Genomic DNA, 14978 nt, shown 5'->3' with positions numbered 1-14978 from the left:
ATAAGAGTTTTCTCTCTCTTTCTCTTTTTCTTTTTCTCTCTCCTTATAATTATATTGTACGGTATATAAAAATTATAAATAGGATTCTGCGCTATAGCTCATACAAATCGTCTACAAACGGCCTTTTATTACTTTCGTAGTAGAAAATGTGCATGTTGATCAATCGTGCAGCGACCTTGCATATATGTACATATACATGCATCATGGCGTAAAACTGGGTAACGGCATCCAAGAGCACGTGTTAAATTTTTGCTATAAGCAACCGCGTTTATCACTAGAAAAACAACTCATTCGCCGAGCCAGCATTATTTGTCGTTGCAACAATCGCTATTTTTGCTCAATTATATACTCTGGATGTTTTATCGTCATCTATCGTAAAAGGTTTCAATAGCGAATCTTGAATTAATGAATAATTTTTGGCGAAATTCGAAGACACATGTGTACGTGTATGATATATAACTTATAAAGAATATTTTTCGAAACAACCAATAGTTGTTCAAAAAATAAAAAATCTTTTTCATAAACTTTAAGAGTGCAGATAAATAATAAAATAATGTTAAATAAATTTTAACATTAAATAAAATAAAAATAAATAAAAATAAAATAAAACGAAATAAAAATAAATAAAATAAATGAAGTAAAAATAAAATAAAATATATAAATAAATAAATAAATAAAGTTAAATAAATTTACTTCCATTTTGAGTTTAAAACTATCCAAATAGCAGCACATGTCATTTTGATATCAAATGACGTCATTTGGACGTCAAATGTGCATTTGCTATCTGAATATAATTAGTTAAAAAAATTTATTTAATAATAATATTAGTAATAAGAATAATATTCAAGATAAAAATTAATTGCAAACATTTAACATAATCTTTCTCTCATAACATTTCTGTACAAAAAAATAAAAAATAAAAAGTGTTTAAAAATATTTTCGATACTTTGTAATCTTTTGGTAAAAAATACACTATTTTAGAATAATTTTCAATTATTTTGTAATTTCTTTAAAATTTTGTCAAACTGTCACTTATACAATTAACAATGCACGCTTTTCATCCGCGAATTCTTGCTCGATATAATTACAAAAATGTATTTAAAGCTAAGATGATCTTCAAAAATATTTCGTCAGTGATCGACAACATCGCAATGAAAAAAATTCGTCATGCAATTCACTTATTGTCACAAGTATTCAACGAGTATCAACGAAGTATTTCAGTTGTAGTGATCGAATATCTAATCGAGATGCGTTCGAGGATCGCAACTCCTACCTTCTCTGCCTACGTTTCCGACGGATAATCCTCGAGTAAATTGTCCATATGTGTGTATGTGTGTGTGTATATGTTCACTGTTGAGACGTTCATTTATTCCGGGCGCGATGACAGATGACAATGAAGTAGAAATCGTAGCACGCCAGAAAGAGGGTGCGGAATTTGTTTGCCGTTCGTGCCTCAATTATTCTCGGATCATCGTCGTATATCGGTCTCAGGAACAATCAAATGTCGTCGTGATTACAAACGTTTAGTTCCAACTTTTGATTGGTGAACGATTTTATGTTCAATCATTACAATATTATTGTGGATGAAATTTGAATTGGTGCAAAACAAATTTTTTTTGACTTTACATAGAAAAAAAACATAATTAATGAGAGAGAAAAAAGATTAAATTTTATTAAAAACATTTTTGAGTTTTTTTTTCGGTTGCATCTACTAGTTCCTGTCTACGATAATGATAAAATGTGTGCATCAACACTGCAATTTATAAAGACGACGACTTTTGATTCTATGATCAAATTCAGATAAAATGAAAATAAATAAATATATATGTTTTTATTTTGTCAACACAAATAGTAAATATATTTAGCATCCAATAAAATAAATTATTATATATATTTTTAATTTATTTTATTAGATTCCAAATATATTTACTGTATATGTATGTTGGTGTTGCTCTGATTTTTCTGAAAGTTTTTTTTAAAAAGAATAATCCATATATCCATATATGTTAATTATAGAATAATCCATATATTTTACTTTTCTAATTGAAATTTAAACATTAAAACAAAAAGTTAAATTTATTTTCTTCTTTCTCTTATATACAATAAATACATTTAGAATCTTATGTGCATGCGTTGTGTGTTGCTCTGATTTTTTGTAAAAGTTTTTTAAGAAGATTATAGAATAATCCAAATATTTGATTCTTCTGATTGAAATTTAAACATCCAAACAAAAAACAAAATTAATTTTCTGTTATATTAATATTATGATATCACGTGCGTAAAGCATAGCTATATTTCGATATGAATTGCCAATATGAAAAAAATCATTCATACATATATGTATATATACATTCATTCAGATATTGATTATACAATTATTATTGTCTTTGCTGAACGCGATTAATATTAAGGCTCCTGGCTCCTTTCCGACCATGTCGAAATCGTGACGTCAGAGGCGAGAAAACACACGCTAAAATTTCTTAGATGCCATTTCGAAATAAAAAAATATTTCGATGAAACAGCACTTCAGATGGCTTTAGCACACTCTTAAAAAACCCCGAAAACTATTCTTTCCCCTTTATAATCAATCAACAGCTGTAAAATGTAATATTATGAAGCCCAGTCCGTCTGGTCTTTGCGCATGCGCAGTCATTCCGCATGTCAAAGTCTGACATCTCGATCATTTTACAGATGTTGATTGATTATAAAGGGAAAAGGATAGTTTTCGGGGGTTTTTAAGAGTGTGCTAAAGCCATCTGAGGTGCTGTTTAATCGAAATATCTTTTCATTAAAAAATGGCATCTAAGAATTTTCAGCGTGTGCTTTCTCGCCTCTGACGTCACAATCCAATATGACCGCGGTGAGCACCCAGGAGCCTTAAGACACTTTTATAGCGTTTCGGTATATATGATAAATCTCGCAAAAGTTGTCTTTTCCACGATCTACATTCAATTATTTTTTTCATAATGTTCCCTTAGCATAAACAAAATCATATCTCTCTCTTTTCCCTGCTCTTTTCGTCCATAGGATTTTCTAAGCGTCTAGGAAGATTCACTATGTAAAACTTGGACGAACTTTCGCACATCGGTGATTATGAGTAGATGGCAAGTCATATATCAGAGGAGAGAAGCGTAAAGAAGAAAGGAGGCGGAAGGAAGCGACGGACAGTACGGAATATAGCGGAGAATCGTGGGCCACGGAATACCATATTTGTGGGAATTGCGGTTGAGATAGGGGTGCATTTAGCGATTTCCGGCCCGGCGTCGGAAGTTCCGTCATATTTGTCACTCAGCCGTTATTAATGGCACATTTTTATTGTTTTAGCGCAAGAAGAGGGCGAGGATGTGAAAGAGGAGCTTTTCAGAAGAATCGAACGATCGAAAGCGCACTTTTTCTATAGCTATTAAATTTAATAGGCCGATCAAATCCCCCAGCGAGGCGCTTTTTATGTCTTTGCTCTAGTCTTGTGTCCTATTCGTCGCTAAATAAACATTCAAAGATTTCTTTTAACTGCTACAATACTCAATTTTATGATTCGGCAATCCAACGATTTGAAATATTTAATATGCATTATAAATTGCGCCTCAAAAATATAAAAAATTTAACTAATGTTATTTAAAGATAATATCTTAAAGCAAAATATATATCTAATTTAGTATAAATACATAATTATTTTTTTAATCAGTTGATATACAGAATATCCCTGAAAATCAATTAGTAAATTTTAAATAATTATTTTTTATTTAATTTATATCTTGGGAATAAAAAATATTTTATTTGTTTTTTAGATGTTTTTTTAAACAATTATTTTGAGTACATTTGAATTCTGTACAAATTATTTATAATAGATAAAAAGTTTCAAAAAATATCCATATAAGATAATAAACATTTATTTTGTATAATATACATATTTATTGTAAAATATAATCTTTCATAAATTAAAATAGATAAAATAAAAATTGACTAGTTTTCAGAAAAATCTAAATAAAAATAATAATAATATATAAGTTAATAGACGAGCTAGCAAATGTCTAGTTTTGACTTTTTAGATCTTTTTAAATCAAATGTTGATTTATTCTGATTAATTTGAGATCATTATGATAAATATTATGCGTATTTTCATGTGAAAAAATATCAAATGTTACGATAAAGCATTTAGGGATTATAAGTAATGAAGAATTTTATGTACGAACAATTTTATTCGATTTAATGAATGTGTTACGTTTTTAAATTTCAATTTAATGAAATTATATACATATATATAATTCATGATTAAATCTCAAGTACTAATTATGAATTAATTCTTAGAATTCTCCCAAAAGCATTTTTTAACAATGTTAATATATGTATAGAAAATAAAATTATTGTACTTGCATGTTGCATTGTAAGTAAAAGAAGAATTACAGCTAATAATGATTTATATGTCTGAAATTTTGAGATCTAATTAGGATTAAATATTGATATAAACTCAACATTATTTTAATATGTTGAAAATTATTTATAAACAATTAATGACGATTATCAAGCTACGAATAAGAAGGATAAAAAGAATGTCGCAGAATAAAAACAGAAATAGACATTTTGACAAATATAAAAATTGCGAAATGTTCATAAAAAGCATTTTAAATAAATATAAAATTTTATAAAAAAGTGACATACACATATAAATGTTTTTGCGACACTCTGCAATTATTTATTTTAATATTAAAAATTAAAATTATATATAAATATTGCTTAATTTAGATTTCTATATTTTCTCTTTTAACATATATGCCACATAATATACAATACGTTTGCATTTTACTTTTAAAACACATGGTAACAGTTAGAGAAACCAAAGAACAAATACATTTAATATGATTTGATATTGATTATTTTCCATCAAAAAAATTCAATGTCACATATACATATGTATAGGTACTTTATACTGTCTTAAATGTCTTAAAATTAATCTTTATCTTAACATATAAAATTAATTTCTCTCTCTTTATATTACTCTTTTAATAAAATATATTTTTAAAGAATCTTATATATTTAATTGATAAAAATTTATATTAACAATTTCTTTAACTTATTATTAAAACCTCACATTTTTATATATGCACAGAGAGAAATTCTCTTAGAATTTACCTTGAAAATCATGAAAATCGTGGGACAATATGGTGTGGAAAGAATTTTATGAGAATTTCTCCGATTAATATTTATCACAATAAACTATAAAATATATTTGTTTAATTTTACTAAACTATATAGATATTATTTTTTATTGTGATAAATATTAATCAGAGAAATTCTCACAAAATATAATACTTTCCATATCATAATTGTCCCACGATTATCATAAATTCTAAGGTTACCGTAAATTCTAAGAGTAAATTCTAGAGAAAATTCTCTCAGCGTGACTATACTTATATAATAAAAAATTAATATAATAAATAAAAATATAATAATATAACTTAATATATAATAAAAATATAAAAAAATATAACTTAATATAATAAAAATATAATATAATAAAAAATCGAGAATCTTAGTCTCTGGAGTCTTACATGACTTATATTTTCAAATATAAGTCATATAATATACTTATATAATAAAAAATTAATATAATAAATAAAAATATAATAATATAACTTAATATAATAAAAATATAAAAAATATAAAAAAATATAACTTAATATAATAAAAATATAATATAATAAAAAATCGAGAATCTTAGTCTCTGGAGTCTTATATGACTTATATTTTCAAATATAAGTCATATAATATATTTATATAATAAAAATATAAGTCATATAATATATTTATATAATAAAAATATAATATAATAAAAAATCGAGAATCTTAGTCTCTGGAGTCTTACATGAGTTATATTTTCAAATATAAGTCATATAATATACTTATATAATAAAAAATTAATATAATAAATAAAAATATAATAATATAACTTAATATAATAAAAATATAAAAAATATAAAAAAATATAACTTAATATAATAAAAATATAATATAATAAAAAATCGAGAATCTTAGTCTCTGGAGTCTTATATGACTTATATTTTCAAATATAAGTCATATAATATATTTATATAATAAAAATATAAGTCATATAATATACTTATATAATAAAAATATAATATAATAAAAAATCGAGAATCTTAGTCTCTGGAATCTTATATGAGTTATATTTTCAAATATAAGCCATATAATATACTTATATAATAAAAAATTAATATAATAAATAAAAATATAATAATATAACTTAATATAATAAAAATATAAAAAATATAAAAAAATATAACTTAATATAATAAAAATATAATATAATAAAAAATCGAGAATCTTAGTCGCTGGAGTCTTATATGACTTATATTTTCAAATATCAGTCATATAAGACATTCTGCCAAGGGGGGAAGAGCGATATTATTCTCCCGTGTAAAACAATTCTGGTCAACCGAGATAGGCGGGCACTCAATAATACATACTAAGCGACACGTTATAGCTTTCTTAATGATATCGCTTGGTGTTGCACAGTCGAATCGATTCTACTCGCTCGCACATTGCAGGGGCTGGACTTCCTAGTAACGAATTATTAATAACCGGTGCCGCGAGCTCTCTTGTAAGCCAATTGCTGACTACGGCAATGCAACGAGAAACGTATCACGTCGCGTCGCATCGCGTTGCATCGCATCGCATCGCATCGGATCACATCGCAGCGATGCACCGTGATATCTCGAAAACGGCGACCTTCGTGCACCCGAGATTGCACGCGCGAAGACATTTTTGCAACGTTCTTTTTAACTTTACTAACAGAGAGAGAGAGAGAGAGAGAGAGAGAGAGAAGGGGGAAGCACGCGCTTTAATCTGGAACAGTATCGATACTTACAGAACTAGAACGCTCAAAAAAAAAAAAAAAAAAAAAAGGACACGACCTCATTTGCATGTATTTAAACCCGTGTATCAGTTATCGGAACCGATCAACTTAGAAATATCTCGTAATGACGTAATTTTTCTTACATGTGAAGCTTTTTTTACGTGGATGTCACTGAAGACATAACAACAATCGCGACTGATGGGGAATATATCTTTGTCATACGATTATATTGTTGAAATTTATAAACATTATACGATATCATTGTGATAACTCGACTATGAATCTTATTTAACGAAATAAGATCCTGGTTGCTAGAATAATTGTTGTAATCTTTATGTAAATTTATTTATTGTTTGATCGACCTTTGACAATTTCTCCATTTAATCTTTTATAATCTTGTTAATTTTTTGTAAAATTAAGTGTTATGTATTTAATTTATTGATAGAAATTTATGATATATTTTAACAGTTTTTTATTAATATGTAATGATATATTTATCCATTAGAATTGTTAATTTAAAAAAAAAACAGCAATATTTAATATATATTTATAAAGTTAAATATAAAATTATGAAAAAGTAGAGTAAGATATAATAAGTAACAATGTACTATTATAATAACCTTATATTAAGTAATAAAAAGCTATTTTTATCTTAGGACAACTGGATAGTTTTATGATATACATATATGTTATTTTCTAATAATAATAATAATAGCTTTCAAATAGATTTATAATTAAAAAGAAAAAAGTTTATACATAATCAAATATAAATATATACATATAATTATATACAAAATGTCTATCCATATATCTTTTATATCTCTCGTTCTATGTACAGAAAAAATAATTAAAACAGTAATTAAAAATAATATAACATAATATAATTAAAAAATAATTCAAAGAATAATTTTTGCATTGTTTCTTTTTTTAATAAAATTGGAATAGGTGAGAAAAAAATTGTACATACAATTATATATAATTATATATATATATAAATTACATAATTAATATAATAATAATTATACATATATAAATTTATATATGATTATATCTCAGTCATTTTTAGTCTTCAAATTTTATTTTTCCTAAAAAATAAAAAAATAATAATATATACATATATGCGCGTGTAAGAATGATTTTTCTAATTATTTTTAATTTTTTGATTCTTTTCATTATTTTTTCTGTACATACAGACATCAGAGATTATGCAGCAGAAAGAAAACATATACATGGATACATTTTATATATGATTATATATTATATATATATATATATATATATGATATTTAATTAAATATAAATTTTATTTGCGGGTTAGTTTTTATTTTAATTATTAACTTGCAGATACTCGAAAGACATCTAGAGATGAAAATCCTAATTTCAAAATGTCAAATAAGTTTTAACAATTTTTTTTATTTTTTAAATAAAAAGCAATTTTAAAATTGTCAATCAGATTATTTGTTGCAAACACAGTATAATCAGTGTCACAATGATTGAAATATTTTTTTGCATATCAGAACGCATTCATTATATATTGACTAAGAGTATTTATTTTGCGGAGAAACAATTCATATAAAGAACAAAAAATTCATATGATTTACAATTCTTCCTTTCAATATCGGAGAGAGCATTTCGATTTACCGAAAGAAAAATTTCCCGACTAATTGGATCATTTTCGCGCAGCGAAAACACCTTCGAACATCGATCCACTTTGTATCTGATCCGAATCTGTTGCACACAGAACCGAGGTAACAACAGCGGTAACGCGAGTGAATCACAACGAGAAGGCAGAACTCCTCGGGTGTCAGGTCGCATTTGGCATCTGCAATCAACACTCCGCGTAGTTCCAGTGACGTCACGTCCGGTCGTATGTGCCGAATAAGCAGAAACGGCGTAACCAAACTCTATCCACGGGGAACGGTTTCGAAAAAGGAGAGATACACCGTCGCGCGAAGCACGTGTCGCATCCGAAGACACGTCGTGTCACGGAATCGAACATGTTTTAACGCACAGGGAGAAAACAAAGGAGATATCGTTTTTTTTAAATTGCTTAATTGCAATCCTGACGTCGCCTTATTGTAATCAAATCGCCGTAACCAGTTATTCTTAGATTTTAAAATTAGCTAGATAAAGATAATATGAAAATATGTAAATTCATCTTGTTAGATAAGATGAAGGTGATTTTGTTTAAATTAAAATTAAATATATTATAAATTAAATATAAATTATATATTATAAATTAAAATTAAATATAAATTTAAATTAAATTGAAATTAAATATAAATTAAAATTAAATTGAAATTAAATATAAATTAAAATTAAATTGAAATTAAATATAAATTAAAATTAAATTGAAATTAAATATAAATTAAAATTAAATTGAAATTAAATATATAAATTAAATATATCTAGATGAAAGAAAATTATATGGCGATTCATCTAGATAACTTCCACATAATATTATTTTTAAGACCGCTTATGTAAACACAGTTATAAAAAAATGTAAATTATAAAAGGGGGACATAAAAATATATACATATATACTTTTATTTATAAATTTTTATCGCTTACTAAATTATCTAGACGAATGTTCAGATAATTTGGTTTAGAATCACAACAGTACATAAAATTGTAAAAAGTATTTTTATGTACTATGATTTTAAACCAAATTATCTGAACATATTCGTCTAGTTAGTAAAGGTAACACTTTTTTCATCTTAAATACACAGATATAGATAATATATATCTTTATTATCTATGTAAAGATATATAAGATGATGCCAAAATTTCTAGATGATCATCTATATAATTTTATTTAGATAACAGCAAACTGGCCGTAATAAAAATTTTAGAATTATTTAATGCGAAGAAGATGGAGCGAGAAGAAGAGGAAAGGGAGACTCTCAAATTGAGTCTCTTTTTCCAAATTATCTAGCTTCTAATAATTAGGAATATAAAATGAGATGACTTCTCTCTAGCATAGAAAAAATATTTATAAAAAAATGATTTAGCAACAATTCATAATATAATTTTTTTTATACGAAAATGTGTACTCTCTCTCTTCCTTGCGAGCTTAATTTTAATATATAATAACAAGATCTCTCTTAACAATTACACAATAATTATGACAATAATAACAATTTTTAAATTTATTACTTTTTTATTAGAAAAAATATCAAAAAATGAATATGTTATATTTTATAACACAACTTTTTCCAGTTTTTTGATATTATACAGATATTTATGTAACTAAACTTTTCGAATTAAAATTCTCAAAATTAATTAAGCGAGATATAATTTTTTCTGTTATGTATTTATTTTCTTAAACTTTTTTTTAAATTTGTGTGGCACTTCTTTCTTCAATATATTTATAATTTGGAAATCATTATTGTCTAAATATACGTTTATTAAAAAAAAAAAAGATTAATAAAAAGAAAATTAATAAAAAATATATAAAAGAAAAGTACTAAAAATAGGTAAAGGACTCCTAAACTATCTTTATTTATTGGTAATAAAATGTTATATTTTATTAGAACTCTAATATGAACTTAATCTGTTTGTAAGTAAGACTAATTGTAAGTTTAATGTGTAGTTAATTTTTCTCAGAAGCACATATTTTATGCACTGCAAAGATTACGTATTTTGATAGCAAATCTATATACAGAAACTTAGCAGTGAGTAATTTGGTACATTAAATATAAATTTTTTATCGAATTTTTATGTTTGAAGTATAAAAAAGATTGTTGCTTTTTTTTTAACGCCTTAAGCTATATAATTCTATAGATTAAATGACATATTTATATATATTGATACATAATTATATTTTTGTATGCAGAGATATTTCTTTTTTTAATGTTAAAGTTTATTAAATAATACGAGATCTGATTTAAAAAATTCTGACCTTATTTTTTTTCTTCTAAACTAGATAGAGCTCTAGATAGAGAAAAAAAATAGTTAGATATTTTTGATCAGACGTCGTAATATCCTATATAGACCTACATTACTATTTCTTATTGTATTCTTTGTCTTTTTTTTCTAATAAAAAATTTTTGAAAATGTATCGTTTTCGAGATATCTTATTTTTTAATATGCTAATATAATGCATTTGCTGCTTCTTTAGTCATCGTAAAAATTTTAATAATTCTAAAAATTTTGATAATTCTAATACAATAATACAATAATACGAAATAATGAAAAGAAACCAAAAACTACATAAATAGAATCTACTTTGTTTATATGAAAATTTTGCTGCCATAAGAGAATTTATTTTATGTCAACTCAACTTTAAGTATATTATTATAAAAATATAAATATTAGACTTAATTACAACAAAATTATCAAAATTATCAAAGTTTATATATATAAATTTTTTTTTTTAAATTAATCTTATAAAAATTCTGAACCTTTAATCTTCTAATATACATAACATATATAGATTCATGATTTAATCTTGTTGCAACTGAGATTACACGTCATCGTTGAACTTCGAATCAGAACATTGTAACATATTTGTAGAGATAAATAGTTACTTATGTTAAAGGTTATCTTATGGACAAGACTTAAAAATTTGTAATTTTTTTTGCATTTAACGTACACAACATCATCGAAGACAGTTGTTTCTCTTCGTGATTTCAAATTTTCTGATTTGAGAGCTATTTATAACTAAACTGCATGTATGCAAAAGATATCAATTAATCTTCAAATTAATGTGTATAATGCAATATTACAATTGATCATCTCTTATTTGTAAATATACAAAATACAATGTTTATTAATTTTTTATTATTTGTTTTTAATCATTAGTACAAGAATGTAAATATCACCATTTTTTATGATATATATATAGATTAGATATAGTCTTTTAAAAATGTGAAATATGAATTTTAATTTAATTTTATAAATGTTACACATAAATTTACGAAAAAAAATTAATTTTCCATATAAAAATGTCGAAAATAAAGAGTAATATTTTTGTTCTTGAAATATAGTTTTTGAGAGGAATGATTTTGAGAATTAAATAAATAATAATCTTTCTTTTTTTTAAACTTAAAGGCCCTTTAAATTTTTATATTACATGTTGCTGATCTCTCTACAAGCAGTCAAAAAATGTAAATAAAACATAAGAAAGAATAATTCAGAAATATCAAACAATTTTATTTTTTCTTAACTATTATAAAATATTACTTTATTTTTTATTTTTATTATTTTATTATTTTTTAATTTCACTAAACAATTATTAACAAAATATCACAATAAAGCTTCTATGTTTTTCATCTAATCTAACATCTCTATATTCATTAAAATTTTATTGATAAAAGTATATATTTACTATGATTGTTTCTATTGTGTGTTTAAAATTCCATGATAAATAAAAGACTAAATTTATCTTGTTGAAGTTTTTTGGAGCACTCCTGAAGCACAAAAATTAAAAAGAATTACTAGAAATATGCATATATATCTACAGAAGTAACTGCATGTAAAATAATAAAATTATGATAATAAATAATGAAATAATGAAAATTATGATAATAATGAATAAATAATGAAGTTAAAGAAAAGAAATTTAAAGGTACATAAAAAAATATTAAACACACAACGAAACATCTGAAAGATTTCAAGATCCCATATATGTATACATTAAAAATTCCTGACAATCGTTTCTGAAGCTAATTTTAATATTTTCACTATCATCAAAAAATGTCTTTTTTTTTTAATAAAAAATTAATGTAAAATAATTATATTACAAATATTTAAATTGTATTTTTGCGCGCGTGTGTGTAGTACGTTAACAAAAATATATAATATAAATATGTATTTATATTTATTATATATTTATGTATTTATATGTATAAATATATATATTTATTTTATATATATATATATAATATTTATTATAATATTTATTTATATATATATTATTTATTTATTATATATTTATTATATATTTATTATATTTTTTAATTATATTTATATAATATAATATAATATTTAAACATAGAGAAGAATCTTATCGAGAATCAGAAGAGATAATAATTAATCGACGACTTTGTGGAATGTTTCTAAAAAAAAGGACAGTAAAATCATGAAATGGAACACCGTTTTTTGGTAATTTTCAGCGTGCATAGATGAGAATAAGACGACGGGAGGTACAGGTCGGTCGAGACGGAGGCAAAAGGGTTGAGCGAATAAACATCATTAATTCGCACGCGGAAAGTCGGGGGCACCAATTTTCGGGGGCGGAGGCTAAAGGGTCAACATTACCACTGTTACGTGTATATACATAGCAAATACTAGGCGCCCCCGAGGGTATATAATACGTTCGCCGGAGATCAACAGTGAGTTTTCAGTCGGTCGGATGAGGAGAACCGAGAGAGAATCTCCCTCCCTGTATGTGGGCCGAGTTAATTGTCTAATTGGCAAATAAATCCCATTGTTTTCCGATCATGCGCGATCGATATGCGGCACTTGACTTAACGCAATCCCCTTCTTTCGAATTTTCACTGACCTTTCAGCGAAAAGTCCTCACCCTCGTCGCTTTTAATTGCTCTTAAAACGCATTGTTCCTCAGATGCGGTTACTTAATACTTGTGGGTGACACCATGTACGGGTGTCACTGCGTTTTGTACGCAAAATCCATTATGGATATTAGATGTGTGCGCGAAATATTTGTCGGGGAAAGAATAGAGAGCAAAAACGCCGCGGGATTCTGAGGACCTCGTGAAAATTCTGATTTTTAAGAAACTTTATACCCAAACACGGAGAGAATTTTCTCGTAGAATTTACCCTGAAAATCATGGTAATCATGGGCAATATGGAAAAAATTTTGAGAATTTTTCTGATTAATATTTATCACAATAAAAATAATAATATCTATTACAATAAAATATAAAATATGTTTGATTAATTTTACTATGCAATTTAGTACAAACTATATAGTAGCCATTGATATTCACACTATTTTCTTTAACCTTATTTTTCCTTCTATAACAATAAATTATATATTTAAATATTATTTATTTAGTGATATTTATTATTTTACGAATGACTATATTTTTTGCAGTGATTAAAAACAAAGTTATTACATTGTTTGGTTTGTTCCATAATATATCATACATATATTTTATTGTGATAGACATTATTATTTTTTATTGTGATAAATATTAATCAGAGAAATTCTCATAAAATTCTTTCCACGCCATATTGTCCCACGATTACCACAATTTTCAGGATAAATTCTAAGAGAAAATTCTCTCTGTGCACATTTAGGGAAAATAAATAGTGCACATGAATTTAGTAATTTGTAGTTGTGGTTTAAAAACGATTCTAAGGGTTGAAACCACCCTTGTAGAGCTTTTTGCTTTTCTCGATATAACTCGAAAAATATTCAAGATATCAAAAAATGTTGTATACAAAATTTATAGTAAGAACTATTTAATCACATTAATATTAAAAAAAAATAATGTTTTGAAAAAGAGATTTTAAATCTTATGTTTAGTTTTTTAAACACAGCTCTATATTATGATATTTGACACAATGCATTGGAAAAGAATTTATTTGCATAAGCATAACCATTTTTTTCGTTTATTATAAATATTATTCAGACTTGACAAAAATTTTTGAAATAAAAAAAATGAAAAAGAAAAAAATATTTTTAAAAGGAAAATAAAATAGATTTTAAGGAAAATGAATAATGCAAGTAAATTGGACTGCAATCAAAATGTTAAAATAGAAAAAAAACATTCTTTTTGGCATATTTCTCGAAATAAAAATAATTAGATGATGATAAATAAAATACTTCAAAATTCGATTTTGTACAAAAAACAGTGCTCCTAAAATATATCCTTAAAATGGGAACCCCTATACACAGATCGAGGAATGAACTAATAGTACAGCTAACTGGGAAGAGGTATAGTCGAACGATTATCGGACAATAGTTTGTTAGTGAGGTTCACCTGCTGTATTGTTCTCTGAGAAACGTGGATTCAGCTCTAGTGCGCGAATTATTCTGTTTCCATGTGTAAATCACACGATACATATATCTATTTAAAATCCGAGAAATCGACGCTTACTATATCTTTTTAGATATATGATGATATCTATATGC

The sequence above is a fragment of the Prenolepis imparis genome, unplaced genomic scaffold, assembly GCF_030444845.1.
Source record: "Prenolepis imparis isolate NDT839.2.m4 unplaced genomic scaffold, iyPreImpa1.0 SCAF_4, whole genome shotgun sequence".
Classification (NCBI taxonomy): Eukaryota; Metazoa; Arthropoda; class Insecta; order Hymenoptera; family Formicidae; genus Prenolepis; species Prenolepis imparis.
This window is presented reverse-complemented; position numbering follows the sequence as displayed.